The sequence below is a fragment of the Coregonus clupeaformis genome, chromosome 7 (assembly GCF_020615455.1).
Source record: "Coregonus clupeaformis isolate EN_2021a chromosome 7, ASM2061545v1, whole genome shotgun sequence".
Classification (NCBI taxonomy): domain Eukaryota; kingdom Metazoa; phylum Chordata; class Actinopteri; order Salmoniformes; family Salmonidae; genus Coregonus; species Coregonus clupeaformis.
This window is the reverse complement of record NC_059198.1, coordinates 74498270-74517945: the sequence shown is the minus strand read 5'-3', so window position 1 is coordinate 74517945 and position 19676 is coordinate 74498270.

The following is a 19676-nucleotide window of genomic DNA, read 5'->3' as shown; positions in this document are numbered from 1 at the left end:
TATTCAAAAACCCTTTCAAATTCAAATCAGCTCCCTGATGATGGAACAGTAATAAGGAAAAAGAGAAGAGAAGCGTCTGTTGAACATTCAAACTGATCTTTGTCTCCCTGTAGCCTGTAACTCTGCTTTCTTTGATGTATGCATTTCATTAGATTGCTGTACAGCCATTAATGCTAGAAAGTAAAATGAGTTAAACAATTTTTTTTCATGGGAGGATTTCTTTCTGTCTATATAGTTATAAATGATCAGTAATCCACAACGCACACACGCACGCACGCACACACACACACACACACACACACACACACACACACACACACACACACACACACACACACACACACTCTGAGAGGTCCCATGATACTATAAACACACACTCTAGCTTGTGTGGTCATTTCTCACCACGAGGAGGAAATCTATCACCTTAGACCAATGTTGTATTTTTTTCTCCCTCTGAGCACAACCTGAATTTGTTTATCATTTGTTAAGTGAAATGTTGGGGTTGGGACAGGTGGGGATGGAGAGACATTCATATCTACCTGGCCTCCCTCCTCTCCTCTTCAGCTAGCCAGAAGGGATGTGTGTGGTAGTGGTATGGTGTGTGTGTCTGTGTGCTTGCACGCATGTGTGTGTATGTGCCAGCCCTAGCCAGAGTAGATATTTCAAGCAGGGTGAAAGATTGGCTATTAACAAGTCAGAGAGAAAGTAGGGCCAAAATACTAATGTCCCAGTGCATAGGCTACTAGGCTACTCTTTATAAACTCTGTATCCAATGTGGGTTTTTTTTTTGTATATATGTGAAAGTGACTGAAAACTGTGATTAGTAGAAAGGGACTGAAGACTGTGAAAGTGACTGAAGATTGTAATTAGTAGATGGATTAGTTCATAGGCTCCAGAGATGGAGACCCCTGATGTGTATATTGCTGTGTTGAATTCATCCCCTATACTGTCTCATGTTACAGACTACCCTTCAGATTAAGGCTTTTACTTTTGGAGGATTAAACCCCCATCAGCGTGATGTTGGTTTGTGTGTGGGGGGCATGGATTATGAATAGAGTGGTTGGGGGCTGGGGGTTGAGACCTTAATCACCATATCCACTGTTGCTGTGTGTAGCTCCTTAGGCACAGATATAGGATTCATTCTCAGGACTAGATAGACCTCAAACCTAAAGGTCATATCCAGCATTTCCTTAAACTATCTTGATTCTATTCTAGTCCACCGATAGATGGCGCCATCACAGAGTCTATGGACCTTTTCCACCAGAGCAGGGCCGTCTTGCTGAAAGATGGTCCTGGCTGTCAGACCTGTTGTTGACTATTTACAAATCTGACCAGGAACTCATGCTAATACTGTTACTTGACTCAGTGAGTATTTTATGAATTTACATCTAAAAAACAAGACATGATTATTCTACCGAAGTCGTGTTGACAGTAAAACGTGTTTAATGTGTGTGGGTGTAGGCTTGTGGATCAGTTATCGGCGATGTTATTGTTGTGGTGCTTTTTATTTTTTTCACTTGTCATAATCGATTTCATGTGAGAGCATTTTTCATTGATTTGTATATTTTATTTATTTTAATAACAATTTCAAATTGCAATACAATAAAAAAAAAAAACATAGGACATCACTACACGTATATATTTCCTCTAAAGAAACATAAAATAACTAAAGTTAAAAAAAGAAAATCACTACACATGATATGAGTTTCAAAAGTAAAAGTAGCTAAAATAAAATCAATAGATAAGGTCAGGGGTTACCATTGTATAAACCTATGTGTAAGGGATCGGGGGTTGGCTGGGTCTAGACAGAGTCTGACACTTCCCCGATCTACAGAGAGCGGGAGTCATCAGACTCGATCTGGTTCACCTGAGTTCTGAGCACACCTGTCCGTAATTAGGGTAGGATATAAGGTGTGCTCAGAGGTTCAGTCGGTGCGAGGTATTGTTCCTTTGTGACTTGCTAAGCGTTTTGTTCCGAGAGAGAGAGAGAGAGAGAGAGTTTGTTGTTTTGATTAACCGTGTATCCGACCTGTGCCTTGTTTGACTCCCCGAATTGCTTAATCCTCTGCTTGTCTACCCCAGTGATTACCGTGCTCTGATCCTGTGCCTGTGCCCTCGACTACGACTAGCCCGCTCCTTTGGTACCTCTGCCTGTCTATGCCTTGCCCGGTTTTGACCACAGCCCGCCCGACCACGATTAAGCTATTCCCTTGTCTGTACTCTAATAAAGCATCGCTATTCTGCGATTGGATCTTACCACTCTGTCCGAGTATTCATTACATTTACATTTACATTTTAGTCATTTAGCAGACGCTCTTATCCAGAGCGACTTACAGTTAGTGAATACATTATTTTTTTTTTTTTATACTGGCCCCCCATGGGAAACGAACCCACAACCCTGGCGTTGCAAACGCCATGCTCTATCAACTGAGCTACATCCCATTACACTATGGAGAGCAGTGAGAAGAATAGCTAGCTACCAAACTCTGCATCTCTGTTCTTGCTGACGCCCGATTGCAAGATGTTTGATATTTTTTTGGTTCTGTGAATGCTTTCCGCTGATGGATCATCTAGATTCTTGATAAAACTAAGAGGCACATTGATAACCAGAGCCTACAATAACCAGCTGATCACAAAGTTCAGGTTGCGAGCTGTCAACAATGGAGCAGACAGACAGACACGTTGTGATTGATGAATTAAGGTAACTCATTAGTTAAGAACTCCCCTCTTCTTGTTCTTGTTCTTTAGGATTTGGTTGGCGGATTGCATCCAACTTTTAGGTGCATACACCGCCACCTACTGTACTGGTGTGTGAGGCCATTCACGGCCTACCTACATTAAATTACTGATACAGTAATACAACATTGGGAAAAAGGAAAATTGCCCTGACAACCATTAGCCCTCTCTAAAAAACCCACCTCCCCATTCCACTATTTAACTCTATCTAATCTTACTCCAGACCAACGGTCTGAGAGGAAAGAACACTACCACTCAACACCCCCTGCAACTGTTCTGCAGTGGTTGTCCCACTGGCTATCCTAAGTTGAATGCACCAATTTGTAAGTCGCTCTGGATAAGAGCGTCTGCTAAATGACGTAAATGTAAATCATCGCAATACCAAGTACTTCTCAGCCGCTGCCACCACAACCTCTATTTTCTGTGACTTCACATCCATTTCTGCAGTACAATTGACAACCATGGTTATGAATGCTAAACAGCCCACCTTATTGAAGCACATATTCTTCCCATCACTCTCTATTGGTCTCTGCCTACTCACAGGAATCTTCTCAGGTTCCCTCACCCTGTACACATCTTCCTCTACCACTCTCTTCACTGCTTCGACATACAACACTGTCTGCACTACTCTAACCCTGGCAACCTCAACCTGCCTTTCTCTCACCGGACACCTCCGATCTCCAGCCCTATGGGCACCCCCACAACTAACACACACAACTTTCTCCACCGATTACACACATTCCTTCGTCTCATGCCCTCCTGCACACTTCTCACATCTAGGAATCTCCATCCTACACACTGCTGCAACATGCCCATAAACTTGACACCTAAAACACTAATATTTTCAGAACAAAAGCTCTCACGGGATAACTGACACGTCCTCACTTGACCTTGTCGGGCAAAGACTCTACATCAAAACTCAGCAGGACAGACGATGCCTTCGTTTTCCCACGTTCTCCACCCGGTCTGCGTCGCACCAAACGGCGGGCGTCACAGACACCAGGAATCTTCCATTTCAACTGACCCTCCTCAACACTTGTCACTCCTTTCAATGGCGCCCTGCTTCGGGAGAGCAAAGCAAGTCACATTTATTGTCCCTAATCGTGTGATCCGGAGCACCCGCTGCTTCTGGACTGAAGAAACACAATAAATAATCACTATTCCAGTGAGATACTCTCACCAATTCAACAGTCCCCAACCTCTTCTCCACTCAACCTGACACCACATATGGATCCGCCAGAATGCAAGGATCCATTCTCTCCACAAATCTCAATCCCACTGGGCCAGAATCATCCTTTTCATCCTTGGGACAAGGCCCAAACTCGGCGGTCCTCACCGCAGGTACTACACTGAACAAAAATATAAATACAACATGTAAAGTGTTGGTCCCATGTTTCATGTCTCTGTAGCTCAATTTGGTAGAGCATGGCGCTTGTAACGCCAGGGTAGTGGGTTCGATCCCCGGGACCACCCATACGTAAAAATGTATGCGCACATGACTGTAAGTCGCTTTGGATAAAAGCGTCTGCTAAATGGCATATTATTATTATATTATTATTATTATTATGAGCTGAAATAAAATATCTCAGAAATTTCCATGCGCACAAAAAGCTTATTTCTCTCAAATGTTGTGCACAAATTTGTTTACATCCCTGTTAGTGAGAATTTCTCCTTTGCCAAGATAATCCATCTACCTGACAGGTGTGGCATATCAAGAAGCTGATTAAACAGCATGATCCTTACACAGGTGCACCTTGTGCTGGGGACAATAAAATGCCACTCTAAAATGTGAAGTTTTGTGACACAACACAATGCCACAGATGTCTCAAGTTGAGGGAGCGTTTTATTGTCCAACAGAGCTGTTGTCAGATAATTTAATGATAATTTCTCTACCATAAGCCACCTCCAACGTTGTTTTACAGAATTTGGCAGTATGAACAACCGGCCTCACAACCGCAGACCATGTGTATGGTGTTGTGTGGGAGAGCGGCTTGCTGACGTCAACGTTGAGAACAGAGTGCCCCATGGCCCATTGTCGTGCCATTCATCCGCTGCCATCACCTCATGTTTCAGCATGATAATGCACGGGCCCCATATCACAAGGATCTGTACACAATTCGTAGAAGCTGAAAATGTCCCTGTTCTTCCATGGCCTGCATACTCACCAGACATGTCACCCATTGAGCACGTTTGGGATGCTCTGGATTGACGTGTACGAAAGCATGTTCCAGTTCCCGCCAATATCCAGGAACTTCGCACAGCCATTGAAGAGTGGGACAACATTCCACAGGCCACAATCAACAGCCTGATCAACTCTATGCGAAGGAGATGTGTTGCGCTGCATGAGACAAATGGTGGTCACACCAGATACTGACTGGTTTTCTGATCCACGCCCCTACTTTTTTTTTAAAGGTATCTGTGACCAACATATGCCTATCTGTATTCCCAGTCATGTGAAATCCATAGATTAGGGCCTAATGAATTTATTTCAATTGACTGATTTCCTTATATGAACTGTAACTCAGTAAAATCTTTGAAATTGTTGCACGTTGCATTTTTATATTTTTCTTCAGTGTACATCCACACTCGTCAGGTTCCATCTCTGAGCTACTAGAACGCGTAGTTCTCTTTTTGCACTAGGCACCAACCTTCCTCACCACACTGCTTCCTTCTACACTCAGCTCCTTCTCGGCGGTCATCACTGCACCTGCCACCATAATTAATTCACCCTCACACTCTTCACATTCACTTTCCTTCTTTAGCTCTTCCAAAAGGTCTGTGCCATCCTCCATTCCATATTCACTCAAAACATTCCACCTCTCTCATTTCTTCCTTATTAGCCATGTTCTCCAGATCTCCCAGAAGGCTTGTGCAATCCCCCACTCCATATTTATTCATAGTATGTTCCACTTTCTTATTTTTGTCCCTTGTCCGCCATCTTCTTTCGTCCTACCTCCATTCATCCCCACGCTGTGATCTTACCAATTTCCCCCCCTCACCTGGTTGCCTAGGTCTTAATTGAAAGGAAAAACCCGTAGACACTAGGCCCTCCATGGAATGAGTTTGACACCCCTGCCTTAAAATGTTGGGAAACCTTCTACCTCCTAGTCTGCCACTTGGCTTGTCAGCTATGTTGTTGACAGGTGATTTTATTGGGAGAAATTGCCTTGATAGTGAGAGGTTATGATAACAGGTTGGTAAGCCTGCTTGTGTTCAAAGTTTTGGCTGTCAGAGACGTTAGGTCATTGACGATTATTTTAAAAGTTTGACTTTGAAGAAAGAAACAAAGGAAGGATAGGGAGTGACAGTGTGTGTTTCTCTGTTCCAGTTGAGTACTTCTGCAGAAGAGAGGGAATATCTGGATGGTCATGGATGAAGAATTCACTCCTTTAGACTGTCTGCTACCTAAAGGTATTGTACAGTCTCTCTCTCTCTCTCTCTCTCTCTCTCTCTCTCTCTCTCTCTCTCTCTCTCTCTCTCTCTCTCTCTCTCTCTCTCTCTCTCTCTCTCTCTCTCTCTCTCTCTCTCTCTCTCTCTCTCTCTCCTCTCTCTCTCTCTCTCTCTCTCTCTCTCTCTCTCTCTCTCTCTCTCTCTCTCTCTCTCTCTCTCTCTCTCTCTCTCTCTGAGAAACACAGGCACATACAGACCTTCCTACAGAAGTCTTTCACTGCATAATGCAGTCATTCAGTTTTTCCTCTTAGTTTTGGGCTATAGCCTAGCTGCCTCAAACTCAGCTCTGGACCTCCAAGCCAGTTCCACTGCATTTTTTCATTGTTGCCCTCTAATCATGGACTGATTTAGACCTGGGACACCAGGTGGGTGCAATTATCAGATAGAACAGAAAACCAGCAGTACTCTGGACCTCATGCCTAGCCTATTGGGGCGTCATGCATGGAAGTAGCCTATAGGAACAATTCAGTGATTAGATCTGCAGATGTATTTTTGTAGATAAGATAAAAATCGAACTCCTGACAATTCATAGTAGCCAAAGTCTTGTCCGTATTACAGTAAGTTGGACTGAGTTTCTGTGAGTTGTTTAAACATCTCCAGTCCCTGGAGCGTTTTCCTGGGCCAGGCAGGCTTTAGTATTCTTACAGAGGGCAGAGTTCAAGTCAAAACAAGATATACCTATTATCATGGTCTAGAATAACGCTGATTTTAATGGTCCTGTACTTATCAGAGGGCTAAAAGATAGCTGCTTTGTCCCCACTGTAATACATTTACATTTTAGTCATTTAGCAGACGCTCTTATCCAGAGCGACTTACAGTTAGATACACACACACACACACACACATTGTTCTCTGTATTTCTGTCTTTATGTGTTGGTTTTGAGGAGAGGGAAGTAAATAGGGATGGTGAATGTAGGAGAGGGGCGACTCAGGAAACTGTAAGGGAGAGATGGAGGGAGATGGCTAGAAGGGTGAGACGAGGAAGGGGAGGAGTTATTTTCTCTGTTGCTCAGAGTTACTCATACCCCAGGAAGGAAGGTAGTTATTTGTTGCCAGGACTTCCTTCTAAATCACTGTTATCTACTGTCAATACACTGCCTGGAAGTGTGTGTGTGTTTGTGTGTGCATGTGCCATGCACAGTGATTGCTCAGTCTGTTCAGGAACAGGGTTTTGCTCTAGGCTATTCATTCTGCTCTATGCCTCTATCTCAGGGATGTTCAATTGCAGAATTATATAAGATATAATACCATATTCCAGACATCAGAGTATGTTGTTTGTGCTTTCAGAGAAAATGACAGGATCTAGGCTTTTCTCTGATTGCAAAAGTCTTTTTTTTCAAGAGGCAGACTGTTAAAACCCTCTTTAGGTTTATTATCACGTTCTGTTCTCCCATCTCTCTCTTTCTTGATCTCCCCCTCACCGTCTCCCTCTCTCCATCCCTCTCTCTCCATCCCCCTCATGAGTCAGACTCTTCTAACTTGAGACAAGCTCTACATATTTATTACACGTGGGCATTCCATGTCGAGTATTAGCATGGTATTCTGAGTCCTGATAATCTCATTGGTGGCAGATGGTAAAAACAACAGCCTGTGGACAACCTCTTTCTCTGCATGTTAAAACACATCCAGCATGCACATTGTATTAGGATAACAGTCTATTGTATTTTAATGAACACAAATTCCTTGAGCACAGTAATTTAGTGTGTGCGAGTGTGCTTGCATGTGTGAGTGACAGACGGCTGTCTGTGTTAAGACACTCTAAATGAGAGTTGATGAAAACCGCTTGGCTCTCTTCCTGTCAACAGATCCTCATTAAGAGGATACATAAAATTCTATAGACAGTCTGACTGGATGTACAGATAACTGGCAGAGAGACTTCCTCAACCATAGTAGCTGACTATTGTTGTATCAGCACCCATTTAAGAGTCCTTGAAATAACTTTTCAGATTTTTTCAATTGTTTTTTGTATTTATAGAAACAAAGAACATAACAGTATGCAAGAGAGAACTACAAAAACCAACGGTCCGCACTACTAAACTTCACAGGTCATTGAAACAATCCTCTCAACAGAAAGTACAAGTTTCATCTGTTCTTGATGGGAGTCTCCTACGTTCGTCAATAGAGATGTTAGTGTAATAAAAAGCAAGTTATTTTAAAGCCTGTCACCAATACCTCCCAAAACAGTCTTAAAATAAGACTGTTAATAATAAAATAATTAAAAACAAGAACTTTTTTAGCCTATAGAACTTTAGGCTAGTATTATTGGACATAACTCAAAAGTGAAATTAATAGCTTGGGTGTTTATTTGCTAAAATCACTTAACACTACAGGCTTCTATTTGAGCCAGGCGTTTATTTCCTTAATGCACACAGCTTTTGCTCATTTGCCTAGTTTAATTCCAGCATTCACTTCCAGCATTTTAATACATGTCCTGCACTGTGTTAATTAAACGCTGTGTCACGTTTCTTAGTATGCCTAAATATATATTTTTATTCTTCTTCTCTTTGACTGCGCATTCTCTGCAGTTCTTACTTTCGCCACTAGGGGGCGATCTGACGATTTCTAGGGGTCTGTATTCCCGAAGTTGATTACTGTTTTTGTGATTCAGCGTTTAATTGAAGTATTACGGCCGTTTACAGTTAACCTATTTAGCCAACATCAACTTATAACATGACCGATCAGGTGGTCGGGGTAAGGCTGTGGTGGAGGTTGTCTGTCGTTCCTCACTTCACTGTAGCGCTGCCTATTCTTGGGAACAGCTCTCCTCTTCCGTCTGCGTCGCTCCGTTAGTGTGATCAGGATCTCTAACTCCCGGGGGCGCCAGCGTGGGGAGATCACAATGAATCACTCAGTCCATCTCCACATCAGACATCATGTCTTCAGTTGCCCCCTTGAAGCGCTGCCTCTCTTCAGCAATGGCCTTCTTCAATCGACTGGTCAAAGCATATGTGAAATCACAGGAGACACTATGTTATTCTAATGCAAGGCAGACAAGAAGAGTCTAGTAAAAACAGAGCTGGGAAGATAAACCGAAAATGATCGACACCGACCATACCGATCACTTATCACAGGCATTTTGCTGATATCGTTCATTACGATAAGTAGCCTATACTAGAGAAATTTGAAGTTTGAAATGAAATGTTTGCTAATATAGTGCATTCGAAAAGTATTCAGACCCCTTCACTTTTTCCACATTTTGTTATATTACAGCCTTATTCTGAAATGAATTCAATTGTTTTTTCCCACTCATCAATCTACAAACAATACCCCATAATGACAAAGCAAAAACAGATTTTTAGAAATGTTTGCAAATGTATTAAAAATAAACAACTGTTCTCACATTTACCTAAGTATTCAGATCCTTTACTCAGTACTTTGTTGAAGCACCTTTGGCAGCCTTGAGTTTTCTTGGGTATGACTCTACAAGCTTGTCACACCTGTATTTGGGTAGTTTCTCCCATTGTTCTCTGCAGATCCTCTCAAGCGCTGCACAGTTATTTTCAGGTCTCCAGAGATGTTCGATCGGGTTCAAGTCTGGGCTCTGGCTGGGCCACTCAAGGACATTCAGAGACTTGTCCCGAAGCCACTCCTGCGTTGTCTTGGCTGTGTGCTTAGGGTCGTTGTCCTGTTGAAAGGTGAACCTTCTCCCCAGTCTGAGGTCCTGAGCGCTCTGGAGGAGGTTTTCATCAATGATCTCCCTCTGTAATTTGCTCCGTTCATCTTTCCCTTGATCCTGACTAGTCTCCCAGTCCCTGCCTCTGAAAAACATCCCCACAGGGACCTATCCTATACGGAACCTACCCTACACTTTAATGTCACTCATGGATCTCGGGACCTATCCTTATGGAACCATTCTGCAGCGATACGACATCCCATCTAGTTTGGGCTTAGTGGGACTATAATTTGTTTTTTCAACAGGACAATGACCCAACACACCTCCAGGCTGTGTAAGGGCTATTTTACCAAGAAGGAGAGTGATGGAATGCTGCATCAGATGACCTGATCTCCACAATCCCCCGACCTCAACCAAATTGAGATGGTTTGGGATGAGTCACACCGCAGAGTGAAGGAAAAGCAGCCAACAAGTGCTCAACATATGTGGGAACTCCTTCAAGACTGTTGGAAAAGTATTCCAGGTGAAGCTGGTTGAGAGAATGCCAAGAGTGTGCAAAGCTGTCATCAAGGCAAAGGGTAGCTATTGGAAGAATCTCAAATATAAAATATATTTTGATTTCTTTAACACTTTTTTGGTTACTACATGATTCCAAATGTGTTATTTCATAATGTTGATGTCTTCACTATTATTCTACAATGTAGAAAATAGTAAAAATAAAGAAAAACCCTTGAATGAGTAGGTGTTCTAAAACTTTTGACCGGTAGTGTACTTAAGTATCAAAAGTAAATGTAATTGCTAAAATATACTTAGTATCAAAAGTAAAAGTATAAATCATTTCAAATTCCTTATATGTAGCAAACCAGACAGCACCATATATTTTAATTTTTTATTGACAAATAGCCAGGGGCACACTCCAACACTCAGACATAATTTACAAATGAAGCATGTCTGTTTAGTGAGTCCGCCAGATCAGAGGCAGTAGGGATGACCAGGGATGTTCTCTTGATTAATGTGTGAATTGAACCATTTTCCTGTCCTGCTAAGAATTCAAAATGTAACGAGTACTTTTGGGTGTCAAGGAAAATGTATGGAGTAAAAAGTACATTATTTTCTTTAGGAATGTAGTGAAGTAAAAGTTGTAAAAAATATAAATAGTAAAGTACAGATACCCCCAAAAAACTACTTAAGTAGTACTTTAAAAATGCATCATACAGGCCAGATTTCTGTATTTTGAAAGTTACATATCTTGAAAACTTGATTGCTGACATGCAAAACATTTAGGGACTATATCAACAATCGACTAATGAAACAAATACCAAAATATAGTTTTTGGGTGGAGTTTTCCTTTAAGCACACCACTGGCTGAGATACAACCAGCATACAACCTTGACTTTTTCAAAATAACAAGCAAATACAAAGTTGTATCCTTACCTTTCGCCAGGCTTGTATCTGTTCTCCTCAACACAGAGAATGTAACAATCTCTAACTGGCCTCTATGAAAACAGAGAGAGAGAGAGAGCATAACAAGTACATAACAGATTTGTTATAACACACATTAGAACAACAGATCGATGACTTAGTAATACAAATAACTCATAGGATGTTACGATGAGGATATGGAGTTGTAAAGGTATTACAAATGTTAAACCTGCAGATAGCTCATTCCTTCTGGCCAGTCTTGTTGCCAGGGCAGTATATACCGGTGGTCTTTTTACCAGGGCAGTAGATACTGTTGGTCTTGTTGCCAGGGCAGTAGACAATGGTGGTGTTGTTGCCAGGGCAGTAGATACTGGTATTCTTGTTGCCAGGGCAGTAGACAATGGTGGTGTTGTTGCCAGGTAAGTAGACACCGGTAGTCTTGTTGCCAGGGCAGTAGACAATGGTGGTGTTGTCGCCAGGGCAGTAGATACCGGTGGTCGTGTTGCTAGGGCAGTAGACACCGGTGGTGTTGTTGCCAGGGCGGTAGACACAGGTGGTGTTGTTGCCAGGGCGGTAGACACCTGTGGTGTTGTTGCCAGGGCGACAGACACCGGTGGTGTTGTTGCCAGGTCAACAGACACCGGTGTTGTTGTTGCCAGGGCGGTAGACACCTGTGGTGTGGTTGCCAGGGCGGCAGACACCTGTGGTGTTGTTGCCAGGGCAGCAGACACCGGTGGTGTTGTTGCCAGGGCGGCAGACACCGGTGGTGTTGTTGCCAGGGCGGCAGACACCGGTGGTGTTGTTGCCAAGGCGGCAGACACAGGTGGTGTTGTTGCCAGGGCGGCAGACACAGGTGGTGTTGTTGCCAGGGCGGCAGACACCGGTGGTGTTGTTGCCAGGGCGGCAGACACCGGTGGTGTTGTTGCCAGGGCGACAGACACCGATGGTGTTGTTGCCAGGTCAACAGACACCGGTGTTGTTGTTGCCAGGGCGGTAGACACCTGTGGTGTGGTTGCCAGGGCGGCAGACACCTGTGGTGTTGTTGCCAGGGAGGCAGACACCGGTGGTGTTGTTGCCAGGGAGGCAGACACCGGTGGTGTTGTTGCCAGGGCGGCAGACACCGGTGGTGTTGTTGCCAGGGCGGCAGACACCGGTGGTGTTGTTGCCAGGGCGGCAGACACCGGTGGTGTTGTTGCCAGGGCGGCGGACACCGGTGCAGTGGCTGTAGTGTTATGTTGAGAGAAATCTCTCTCCAGTGTAAAGGGTTGAGCTGCAGGTTCCACTGTTTCCATTCAAATTTATTGAAAATGAAATACAGAAATATATCTAATTTACATAAGTATTTATATCCCTTTGCTATGACACTCCAAATTGAGCTCAGGTGCATCCAATTTCCTTTGATCATCCTTGAGATGTCACAACAACTTGATTGGAGTCCACCTGTGGCCAATTCAATTGTTTGGACAAGAAAAACACCTGCCTATATAAGGTCCAACAGTTGACAGTGCAAGTCAAAGGAACTGTCTGTAGATCTACGAGATAGAATAGTGATGAGGCATATATCTGGGAAATGGTTTAAAACAATTTCTAGAGTGTTAAAAATGTCCAAGAGCACAGTGGTCTCCATCATTGGAAAATGGAAAAGATATGGAAGTACCCAGACTCTGCCTAGAGCTGACCGTCTGAGCAAACTGAACAACCGGGAAAGAAGGACCTTGGTCAGGGAGGTGACCAAGAACCCAATGACCACGCTGACAGAACTACAGAGTTCCTTGGCTGAGATGGGAGAACCGGCTAGAAGGACAACAGTCTCTACAGCACTTCACCAATCTGGGCTTTATTGGAGAATGGCCAGACGGAAGCCACTGCTGAGGAAAAAGGCAGATGACAGCATGCCTGGAGTTTGCAAAAAGGCACGTAAAAGACTGAGAGCATAAGGCAAAATATTCTGTGGTCTGATGAGACATAAATGTAACTCTTTGGCTTGAATGCAAAGCGCTATGTCTGGAGAAAACCAGGCACAGCTCATCACCCATCTAACACCATCCCTACCGTGAAGCATGGCGGTGGCATCATCATGCTATTGGGATGCTTTTCAGCGGCAGGGACTGGGAGACTGGTAAGAATAGAGGGAACAATGAATGGAGCCAAATACAGGCAAATCCTTAATGAGAACCGTGCAAACAACCTTAGACTGGGGAGAATATTTCTGTTCCAACAGGACAATGACCCCAAGCATACAGCCAAAGCAACACTGAAATGGCTTCAGAACAAAAATGTGAAAGTCCTTGAGTGGCCCAGACTTGAATCTCATTGTAAATCTGTGGAAAGACTTGAAGATTGTTGTTCACCGCCGCTCCCCATTGAACTTAACAGAGCTTGAGAAAATCTGCAAGTAATCCAGATTTGCAAAGCTGATACAGACATACCCAAGACGACGCAAAACTGTAATCGCCGCCAAAGGTGCTTCTACAAAGTAATGACTCAGGGGTGTGAATACTTATGTAAATTAGATTTCTGTATTTCATTTTCAATAAATTTGCTAAACTTTCTAAAAACATGTTTTCACTTTGTCATTATGGGGTATTGTGTGTAGATGGGTCAGAGAAAATAAATCAATTTAATCAATTTTGAATTCAGGCTGTAACACAACAAAATATGGAATAAGTCAGGGGTATGAAAACATTCTGAAGGCACTGTGGAAATGTTATGGCATTTGCTCCATTGATTTTGTTGATAGGCCACTGATGAGCCTGCGTTATGCTCAAATGGCCACAATAGCATATTGGCCACTGTCTGAAACTAACTTAGGCCCAGTGTAGTCAAAAACGTGATTTTCCTGTGTTTTATATATATTTCCACTGAGGTTGGAATAATACTGTGAAATTGTGAAAATAATGATAAAGTTTAAAGAGACCACCTGAAAGTTCATCCTGTTTTGGTGGGAGGGAGTTTTGGCCTTACATTTGGCCTACCATGACCAATAAGAAATAGTTCCAAACATACAGTTAGAATACTAGAATGGACATGAACCTTCTTATGATGGTCCAAAGGTCAGCCATGTTGGTCAGGGAGTTGGTCAACAATTGTTTCCCAGTGCTGTGTAAAACAATGTAGTGAATACTTTATCTGCACTGTATGTGTGTTAGCTCACTAGCTAGCCTGACAGTTTTAGAGGAATGATTCCATTAATATTTCAAATCAATTGCCAATATGTCAACATTCCATTCAAACAATGCAGTCAATCCACAGCCATAAACTGGCTGAAATCAGTAGATGATAGGACTTAGAAAAGTAAATGCAACAAGTACTGATATTGTATCATAGCACTCACAGCTTTCCACAGCTTTCCATAAATCTGAGATATTTATGGTCTGTTTACATATATTTCAGGCGATTTATATAGAAAATGTGTATAAAACCTCCACATCCAGCTTCTTCACCTGCGGGATCATCTAAGACTAGCCACCCAGACAGCTGATGAAACGGTGGGTTTGCACAACTGAAGGGTTATGGTATGGGCAGGCGTAAGCTACGGACAATGAACACAATTGCATTTTATCGATGGCAATTTGAATGCACAGAGATACCGTGATGAAATCCTGAGGCCCATTGTCGTGCCATTCATCCGCCGCCATCACCTCATGTTTCAGCATGATAATTCACGTCCATGTCGCAAGGATCTGTACACAATTCCTGGAAGCTGAAATTGTCCCAGTTCTTCCATGGCCTACATATTCACCAGACATGTCACCCATTAAGCATGTTCGGGATGCTCTGAATTGACGTGTACGACAGCGTGTTCCAGTTCCCGCCAATGTCCAGCAACTTCGCATAGCCATTGAAGAGGAGTGGGACAACATTCCACAGGGCACAATCAACAGTCTGATCAACTCTATGCGAAGGAGATGTGTCGCGCTGCATGAGGCAAATGGTGGTCACACCAGATACTGACTGGTTTTCTGATCCACGCCCCTACCTTCTTTTTAAAGGTATCTGTGACCAACAGATGCCTATCTGTATTCCCAGTCATATGAAATCCATAGATTAGGGCCTAATAAATGTATTTCAATTGACTGATTTCCTTATATGAACTGTAACTCAGTAAAGTCTTTGAAATTGTTGCATATTGCGTTTTATATTTTTCTTCAGTTTATACAGTAAATCAAATTTGTCACGTACACGTGTTTAGCAGATGTTATTGCAGGTGTAGCGAAATGCTTGTGCTTCTAGCTCCGACAATGCAGTAATATCTAACAAGTAATATCTAACAATTTCACAACAAATACCCAATACACACAAATCTAGTAAGGAATGGAATTTAAGAATATATACATATATGGACAAGCAATGACAGAGAGGCATGGACTAAGATACAGTAGAATATTATAGAATAGAATGCAGTATATACATATGAGATGAGTAGTGCAAGATATGTAAACATTATGACAATATTTTAGGTTTACTATAATTCCATTACACAATTTCTGATATCACATGCCTTACTTTTATTTTCCTGCATAAGTGGAAGCAGGAAATGCATCACCTATGCCTCTACTGCCATTCATTGCAATTAGATTGGTTTTAGATTTGTCCCTGGCCAAGATGGCTGCCATTTTTGCCACATTATGGAACTTTGGGGGTTTATGGCATAGCCCCTCATGTAATTAAATAGGATCTCTATGGTTCTAAATTTCTCTGACAATAACAGCTAATTTTCAGTTTTCCACTCAACCCACTCCCAAACTAAAGGTCTTCTCGGATCCAAAAAGTTGGAGCCATTCTGAAATGGACCCGGGACCCTACCCGAATAAATTAATGTTTTAAATATGAAGACCCGGTCCAAATGGACCCGAGGACAACCAGACCTGGCATCGTATAGACCCGGTCAGATCCAGACTCAGTCTGATTCGATCCGTGTGTTTTTAGCGATGTTATTTACTGAAGCTGTTAATGCAAACACCAGAAAAGGGCAACCAGTGAAGAACAAACACCATTGTAAATACAACCCATATTTATGTTTATTTATTTTCCCATTTGTACTTTAACTATTTGCACATTGTTACAACACTGTATATATACATAATATGACATTTGAAATGTCTTTATTCTTTTGGAACTTCTGAGTGTAATGTTTACTGTTAATATTTATTGTTTATTTCACTTTTATTTACTATCTACTTCACTTGCTTTGGCAATGTTAACATACGTTTCCCATGCCAATAAAGCCCTTAAATTAGAGAGAGAGAGAGAGAGAGAGAGAGAGAGAGAGAGAGAGAGAGAGAGAGAGAGAGAGAGAGAGAGAGAGAGAGAGAGAGAGAGAGAGAGAGAGAGAGAGAGAGAGAGAGAGAGAGAGAGAGAGAGAGAGAGAGAGAGAGAGAGAGAGAGAGAGAGAGAGAGAGAGAGAGAGAGAGAGAGAGAGAGAGAGAGAGAGAGAGAGAGAGAGATACATAAACAGCGCCGGAGAAGATGGCTGCCGTTTTACAGCCCTCTAACCAATTGTACTATTATGTGTGTTTTTCCGCGTTATTTGTAATTTATTTTGTACATAATGTTTATGCCATCGTCTCTTATAACCAAAAAGAGCTTCTGGATATCAGGACAGCGATTACTCACCTCGCATTGGACGAAGACTTTTTCTTCAACGAGTCGGACGCGAAGGATATTCTACAGACACCCGGCAAGGCCCAGATCCCCGTCATTCGCCTGAGGAAGAGACGGAGATATCGTGGACGTAGGTCGGGGTGCCTTGTAAGGATCCGACGGCGAGCGAGTAAACTGCCTCTCCCATCAATACTATTAGCCAACGTTCAATCTTTTGAGAATAAAATTGACGATTTAAGATTACGGTTATCCTACCAACGGGACATTAAAAACTGTAATATCTTATGTTTCACGGAGTCGTGGCTGAACGACAACAATGATACCATTCAGCTAGCAGGCTACACGCTACATCGGCAGGACAGAACGGCTGGCTCCGGTAAGACAAAGGGTGGCGGTCTCTGTATATTTGTAAACAACAGCTGGTGTACAAAATCAAATACTAAGGAAGTCTCGAGGTTTTGCTCGCCTGAGGTAGAGTATCTTATGATAAGCTGTAGACCACACTATTTACCAAGAGAGTTTTCAGCTATATTTTTCATAGCTGTCTATTTACCACCACAAACCAATGCTGGCATTAAGATTGCACTGAATGAGTTGTACAAGGCCATTAATCAACAGGAAAACGCTCATCCAGATGCAGCGCTCCTAGTGGCCGGGGACTTTAATGCAGGGAAACTTAAATCCGTTCTACCTAATTTCTACCAGCATGTCAAATGTGCAACCAGAGGGAAAAAAACTCTAGACCACCTTTACTCCACACACAGAGACGCATACAAAGCTCTCCCTCGCCCTCCATTTGGCAAATCTGACCATAACTCTATCCTCCTGATTCCTGCTTATAAGCAAAAACTGAAGCAGGAAGCACCAGTGATTCGGTTAATAAAAAAGTGGTCAGATGACGCAGATGCCAAGCTACAGGACTGTTTTGCTAGCACAGACTGGAACATGTTCCGGGATTCTTCAGACAGCATTGAGGAGTACACCACATCAGTCACTGGCTTCATCAATAAGTGCATCGATGATGTCGTCCCCACAGTGACCGTACGTACATACCCCAACCAGAAGCCATGGATTACAGGCAACATCCGCACTGAGCTAAAGGGTAGAGCTGCCGCTTTCAAGGAACGGGACTCTAACCCGGAAGCTTATAAGAAATCCCGCTATGACCTCCGACGAACCATCAAACAGGCAAAGAGTCAATACAGGTCTAAGATTGAATCATACTACACTGGCTCTGACGCTCGTCGGATGTGGCAGGGCTTGAAAACTATTACAGACTACAAAGGGAAGCACAGCCGCGAGCTGCCCAGTGACACAAGCCTACCAGACGAGGCTAAACCACTTCTATGCTCGCTTCGAGGCAAGCAACACTGAAGCATGCATGAGAGCACCAGCTGTTCCGGACGACTATGTGATCACGCTCTCCGTAGCCGATGTGAGTAAGACTTTTAAGCAAGTCAACATTCACAAGGCCGCTGGGCCAGACGGATTACCAGGGCGTGTACTCCGAGCATGTGCTGACCAACTGGCAAGTGTCTTCACTGACATTTTCAACATGTCCCTGACCGAGTCTGTAATACCAACATGTTTCAAGCAGACCACCATAGTCCCCGTGCCCAAGAACTCTAAGATAACCTGCCTAAATGACTACCGACCCGTGGCACTGACGTCTGTAGCCATGAAGTGCTTTGAAAGACTGGTCATGGCTCACATCAACAGCATAATCCCAGAAACCCTAGACCCACTCCAATTTGCATACCGCCCCAACAGATCCACAGATGATGCAATCTCTATCGCACTCCACACTGCCCTTTCCCACCTGGACAAGAGGAACACCTACGTGAGAATGCTATTCATTGACTACAGCTCAGCATTCAACACCATAGTGCCCTCTAAGCTCATCACTAAGCTAAGGATCCTGGGACTAAACACCTCCCTCTGCAACTGGATCCTGGACTTCCTGACGGGCCGCCCCCAGGTGGTAAGGGTAGGTAACAACACATCTGCCACACTGATCCTCAACACGGGGGCCCCCTCAGGGGTGCGTGCTCAGTCCCCCTCCTGTACTCTCTGTTCACCCATGACTGCATGGCCAGGCACGACTCCAACACCATCATTAAGTTTGCCGACGACACAACAGTGGTAGGCCTGATCACCGACAACGATGAGACAGCCTATAGGGAGGAGGTCAGAGATCTGGCCGTGTGGTGCCAGGACAACAACCTCTCCCTCAACGTGACCAAGACAAAGGAGATGATTGTGGACTACAGGAAAAAAAAGAGGACTGAGCACGCCCCCATTCTCATCGACGGGGCTGTAGTGGAACAGGTTGAGAGCTTCAAGTTCCTTGGTGTCCACATCACCAACGAACTATCATGGTCCAAGCACACCAAGACAGTCGTGAAGAGGGCACGACAAAGCCTATTCCCCCTCAGGAGACTAAAAAGATTTGGCATGGGTCCTCAGATCCTCAAAAAATTCTACAGCTGCACCATCGAGAGCATCCTGACTGGTTGCATCACCGCCTGGTATGGCAACTGCTTGGCCTCTGACCGCAAGGCACTACAGAGGGTAGTGCGTACGGCCCAGTACATCACTGGGGCAAAGCTCCCTGCCATCCAAGACCTCTATACCAGGCGGTGTCAGAGGAAGGCCCTCAAAATTGTCAAAGACTCCAGCCACCCTAGTCATAGACTGTTCTCTCTGCTACCGCACGGCAAGCGGTACCGGAGTGCCAAGTCTAGGTCCAAAAGACTTCTCAACAGCTTCTACCCACAAGCCATAAGACTCCTGAACAGCTAATCATGGCTACCCGGACTATTTGCACTGCCCCCCCACCCCATCCTTTTAC